This window comes from Lolium perenne, chromosome 1 (genome assembly GCF_019359855.2).
Source record: "Lolium perenne isolate Kyuss_39 chromosome 1, Kyuss_2.0, whole genome shotgun sequence".
In the NCBI taxonomy this organism is placed as follows: domain Eukaryota; kingdom Viridiplantae; phylum Streptophyta; class Magnoliopsida; order Poales; family Poaceae; genus Lolium; species Lolium perenne.
The window spans coordinates 20,021,375-20,028,051 of NC_067244.2; positions in this window are offsets into that span (position 1 = coordinate 20,021,375).

The window sequence follows — 6,677 nt, forward strand, 5'->3', positions numbered from 1 at the left end:
ACCAAGTACTAACATAGCATGCACACTGTCACCTTCATGCATATGTAGGAGGAATAGATCACATCAATATTATCATAGCAATAGTTAACTTCGCAATCTACAAGAGATCATGATCATAGCATAAACCAAGTACTAACACGGTGCACACACTGTCACCTTTACACACGTGCAGGAGGAATAAAACTACTTTAATAACATTGCTAGAGTAGCACATAGATAAATTGTGATACAAACACATTGCAATCATAAAGAGATATAAATAAGCACCTCACTATGCCATTCAACAGTGAATAAGTATTCTGTGAAATATAGCCTAAGAGACCCACACGGTGCACACACTGTCATCTTTACACACGTGGGACAAGGAGTCTCCGGAGATCACATAAGTAAAACTCACTTGACTAGCATAATGACATCTAGATTACAAGCATCATCATATGAATCTCAATCATGTAAGGCAGCTCATGAGATTATTGTATTGAAGTACATAGGAGAGAGATGAACCACATAGCTACCGGTACAGCCCCGAGCCTCGATGGAGAACTACTCCTCCTCATGGGAGCAGCAGGCGGTGATGAAGATGGCAGTGGAGATGGCAGCGGTGTCGATGGAGAAGCCTTCTGGGGCACTTCCCGTCCCGGCGGCGTGCCGAACAGAGACTCTGTCCCCGGATCTTGGCTTCGCGATGGCGGCGGCTGGAAGGTTTACTGTGGGTTTCGTCGATCGTATCGTGGTTTTCGCGACGGAGGCTTTATATAGGCGAAGAGGCGGCGCAGAGGAGGGCTGGGGGGCCACACCATATGGCGGCGCGGCCAGGGCCTCGGGCCGCGCCGGCCTATGGTCCGGGGGCCAGTGCCCCCCCTCTCGGTCCTTCTCGTGTGTTACGGATGCTTAGGTGAAAATAGGAACCTGGGCATTGATTTCGTCCAATTCCGAGAATATTTCGTTACTAGGATTTCTGAAACCAAAAACAGCGAGAAAACAGCAATCGGCACTTCGGCATCTTGTTAATAGGTTAGTTCCAGAAAATGCACGAATATGACATAAAGTGTGCATAAAACATGTAGATAACATCAATAATGTGGCATGGAACATAAGAAATTATCGATACGTTGGAGACGTATCAGCATCCCCAAGCTTAGTTCGGCTCGTCCCGAGCAGGTAAAACGATAACAAAGATAATTTCTGGAGTGACATGCCATCATAACCTTGATCAAACTATTTGTAAAGCATATGTAGTGAATGCAGCGATCAAAACAATGTATATGACATGAGTAAACAAGTGAATCATATAGCAAAGACTTTTCATGAATAGTACTTCAAGACAAGCATCAATGAGTCTTGCATAAGAGTTAACTCATAAAGCAATAATTCAAAGTAGAGGCATTGAAGCAACACAAAGGAAGATGAAGTTTCAGCGGTTGCTTTCAACTTATAACATGTATATCTCATGGATAATTGTCAATGCAAAGCAATATAACAAATGCAATATGCAAATATGTAGGAATCAATGCACAGTTCACACAAGTGTTTGCTTCTTGAGGTGGAGAGAAATGGGTGAACTGACTCAACAATGAAAGTAAAAGAATGGTCCTCCATAGAGGAAAAGCATCGATTGCTATATTTGTGCTAGAGCTTTGATTTTGAAAACATGAAACAATTTTGTCAACGGTAGTAATAAAGCATATGTATCATGTAAATTATATCTTACAAGTTGCAAGCCTCATGCATAGTATACTAATAGTGTCCGCACCTTGTCCTAATTAGCTTGGACTACCGGATCATCACAATGCACATGTTTTGACCAAGTGTCACAATGGGGTACCTTGATGTCTACGTTCCCCCTCCTTTCCTGTAGACAGTGTTGGGCCTCCAAGAGCAGAGGTTTGTAGAACAGCAGCAAGTTTTCCCTTAAGTGGATCACCCAAGGTTTATCGAACTCAGGGAGGAAGAGGTCAAAGATATCCCTCTCATGCAACCCTGCAACCACAAAGCAAGAAGTCTCTTGTGTCCCCAACACACCTAATAGGTGCACTAGTTCGGCGAAGAGATAGTGAAATACAGGTGGTATGAATATATATGAGCAGTAGCAGCGGTGCCAGAAAATAGCTTGCTGGCGTGTAGTTGATGGTGGTAGTATTGCAGCAGTAGTAACGCAAGAAACAAGAAACAAGCAGTAGTAACGCAGCAGTATTTAGGAACAAGGCCTAGGGATTACACTTTCACTAGTGGACACTCTCAACATTGATCACATAACAGAATAGATAAATGCATACTCTACACTTTTGTTGGATGATGAACACATTGCGTAGGATTACACGAACCCTCAATGCCGGAGTTAACAAGCTCCACAATAATGCTCATGTTTATGTAACCTTATAGTGTAAGATAGATCAATAGACTAAACCAAGTACTAACATAGCATGCACACTGTCACCTTCATGCATATGTAGGAGGAATAGATCACATCAATACCATCATAGCAATAGTTAACTTCATGTTCTACAAGAGATCATGATCATAGCATAAACCAAGTACTAACACGGTGCACACACTGTCACCTTTACACACGTGCAGGAGGAATAGAACTACTTTAATAACTTTGCTAGAGTAGCACATAGATAGTAGTGATACAAAACTCATATGAATCTCAATCATGTAAAGCAGCTCATGAGATCATTGTATTGAGGTACATGGGAGAGAGATGAACCACATAGCTACAGCGGAGCCCTCAGCCTCGGAGGTGGATTACTCCCTCCTCATCATGGAGGCAGCGATGGCGGTGAAGATGGCGGTGAAGACGGCGGTGGAGATGGCTCCGGGGGCAATTCCCCGTCCGGCAGGGTGCCGGAACAGAGTTCTGTCCCCCGAATTGGAGTTTCGCGATGGCGGCGGCGCCCCTGGAGTCTTTCTGGAGTTTCGTCAATTGGTACTGCGTTTTTAGGTCGAAAGGGCTTTTATAGGCGAAGAGGCGGCGCAGGGGGACACCTGGGGGCGCCACACCCTAGGCCGGCGCGGCCTAGGCCTGGCCCGCGCCGCCATGTGGTGTGGTGGCCCCCTGGCCCCTCTCCGACTCTTCTTCGGTGTTCTGGACGCTTCCGGGAAAAATAGGAGGTTTGGCGTTGATTTCGTCCAATTCCGAGAATATTGCCCGAACAGCCTTTCGGAACCAAAAACAGCGAAAAACAGAACCGGCACCGTGGCATCTTGTTAATAGGTTAGTTCCGGAAAATGCATGAAAATGATATAAAGTGTGAACAAAACATGTTGGTATTGTCATAAAACAAGCATGGAACATCGGAAATTATAGATACGTTGGAGACGTATCAGCATCCCCAAGCTTAGTTCCTACTCGTCCTCGAGTAGGTAAACGATAAAAGATAATTTCTGAGGTGACATGCTACCAACATAATCTTAATCATACCATTGTAAAGCATATGAGATGAATGCAGCGATTCGAAACAATGTAAATGCAATGAGTAAACAAGTGAATCATATAGCAAAGACTTTTCATGAATAGTACTTTCGAGACAAGCATCAATAAGTCTTGCATAAGAGTTACTCATAAAGCAATAAATTCATAGTAGAGACATTGAAGCAACACAATGGAAGATTAAGTTTCAGCGGTTGCTTTCAACTTGTAACATGTATATCTCATGGATAATTGTCAATGCAAAGCAATATAACAAATGCAATAAGCAAGTATATAAGAATCAATGCACAGTTCACACAAATGTTTGCTTCTTGAGGTGGAGAAAGATAGGTGAACTGACTCAACAATAAAAGTAAAAGAATGGTCCTCATAGAGGAAAAACATCGATTGCTATATTTGTGCTAGAGCTTTTATTTTGAAAACATGAAACAATTTTGTCAACGGTAGTAATAAAGCATATGTATCATGTAAATTATATCTTACAAGTTGCAAGCCTCATGCATAGTATACTAATAGTGCCCGCACCTTGTCCTAATTAGCTTGGACTACGGATCATCACAATGCACATGTTTTAACCAAGTGTCACAAAGGGGTACCTCTATGTCACTTTGTACAAAGGTCTAAGGAGAAAGCTCGCATTGGATTTCTCGCTATTGATTATTCTCAACTTAGACATCCATACCGGGACAACATAGACAACAGATAATGGACTCCTCTTTTATGCATAAGCATGTAACAACAATTAATAATTTTCTCATATGAGATTGAGGATATATGTCCAAAACTGAAACTTCCACCATGGATCATGGCTTTAGTTAGCGGCCCAATGTTCTTCTCTAACAATATGCATGCTTAACCATAGGGTGGTAGATCGCTCTTACTTCAGACAAGACGAACATGCATAGCAACTCACATGAAATTCAACAAAGAGTAGTTGATGGCGTCCCCAGTGAACATGGTTATCGCCCAACAAGCAACTTAATAAGAGATAAAGTGCATAATTACATATTCAATACCACAATAGTTTTTTAAGCTATTTGTCCCATGAGCTATATATTGCAAAGGTGAATGATGGAATTTTAAAGGTAGCACTCAAGCAATTTACTTCGGAATGGCGGAGAAATACCATGTAGTAGGTAGGTATGGTGGACACAAATGGCATAGTGGTTGGCTCAAGTATTTTGGATGCATGAGAAGTATTCCCTCTCGATACAAGGTTTAGGCTAGCAAGGCTTATTTGAAACAAACACAAGGATGAACCGGTGCAGCAAAACTCACATAAATGACATATTGTAAACATTATAAGACTCTACACCGTCTTCCTTGTTGTTCAAACTCAATACTAGAAATTATCTAGACCTTAGAGAGACCAAATATGCAAACCAAATTTTAGCATGCTCTATGTATTTCTTCATTAATGGGTGCAAAGCATATGATGCAAGAGCTTAATCATGAGCACAACAATTGCCAAGTATCACATTACCCAAGACATTAATAGCAATTACTACATGTATCATTTTCCAAATCCAACCATATAACAATTTAACGAAGAAGAAAACTTCGCCATGTATATTATGAGCTAAGAACACATGTGTTCATACGAACCAGCGGAGCGTGTCTCTCTCCCACACAAGCATTTATTCAAACAAAAACAAAAATAGAAACAAACAAACAGACGCTCCAAGAAAAGCACATAAGATGTGATGGAATAAAAATATAGTTTCAGGGGAGGAACCTGATAATTTGTCGATGAAGAAGGGGATGCCTTGGGCATCCCCAAGCTTAGATGCTTGAGTCTTCTTGAAATATGCAGGGATGAACCACCTGGGCATCCCCAAGCTTAAACTCTTCACTTTTCTTGATCATAGTATATCATCCTCCTCTCTTGACCCTTGAAAACTTCCTCCACACCAAACTCGAAACAACTCATTAGAGGGTTAGTGCACAATAAAAATTAACATATTCAGAGGTGACACAATCATTCTTAACACTTCTGGACATTGCATAATGCTACTGGACATTAGTGGATCAAAGAAATTCATCCAACATAGCAAAAGAGGCCATGCGAAATAAAAGGCAGAATCTGTCAAAACAGAACAGTTCGTATTGACGAATTTTAAAATGGCACCAGACTTGCTCAAATGAAAATGCTCAAATTGAATGAAAGTTGCGTACATATCTGAGGATCATGCACGTAAATTGGCTTAATTTTCTGAGCTACCTACAGGGAGGTGGACCCAGATTCGTGACAGCAAAGAAATCTGGAACTGTGCAGTAATCCAAATCTAGTACTTACTTTTCTATCAACGGCTTTACTTGGCACAATAAAACACAAAACTAAGATAAGGAGAGGTTGCTACAGTAGTAAACAACTTCCAAGACACAAAATAAAAACAAAGTACTGTAGCAAAATAACACATGGGTTATCTCCCAAGAAGTTCTTTTCTTTATAGCCATTAAGATGGGCTCAGCAGTTTTAATGATGCACTCGCAAGAAATAGTATTTGAAGCAAAAAGAGAGCATCAAAAGGCAAGTATGAAACAAATTTAAGCCTAACATGCTTCCTATGCATAGGAATCTTGTAAATAAACAAGTTCAAGAAGCATAATGCAACAAGCATAGAAAGATAAAACAAGTATAGCTTCAAAAATTTCAGCACATAGAGAGGTGTTTTAGTAACATGAAAATTTCTACAACCATATTTTCCTCTCTCATAATAACTTTCAGTAGCAACATGAGCAAACTCAACAATATAACTATCACATAAAGCATTCTTATCATGAGTCTCATGCATAAAATTATTACTCTCCACATAAGCATAATCAATTTTATTAGTAATAGTGGGAGCAAATTCAACAAAGTAGCTATCATTATTATTCTCATCAAGTGTTGGAGGCATAGTATAATCACAACAAAATTTACTCTCCATAGTAGGTGGTACCAAAAGACTACTATCATTATAATCATCATAAATAGGAGGCAAAGTATCATCAAAGAAAATTTTCTCCTCAATGCTTGATGGACTAAAAAGATCATGCTCATCAAAACCAGCTTCCCCAAGCTTAGAATTTTCCATATCATTAGCAACAATGGTGTTCAAAGTATTCATGCTAACATGTTCCATGGGTTTTTTAATTTTCGCATTAAACCATTCATGTCTTGACTCAGGAAATAGTACAAAGAGCTCACAGATGTTTTCCATTATGCCTAACTAGTGTAAACAAGAAACAAAAAGTTGCAATT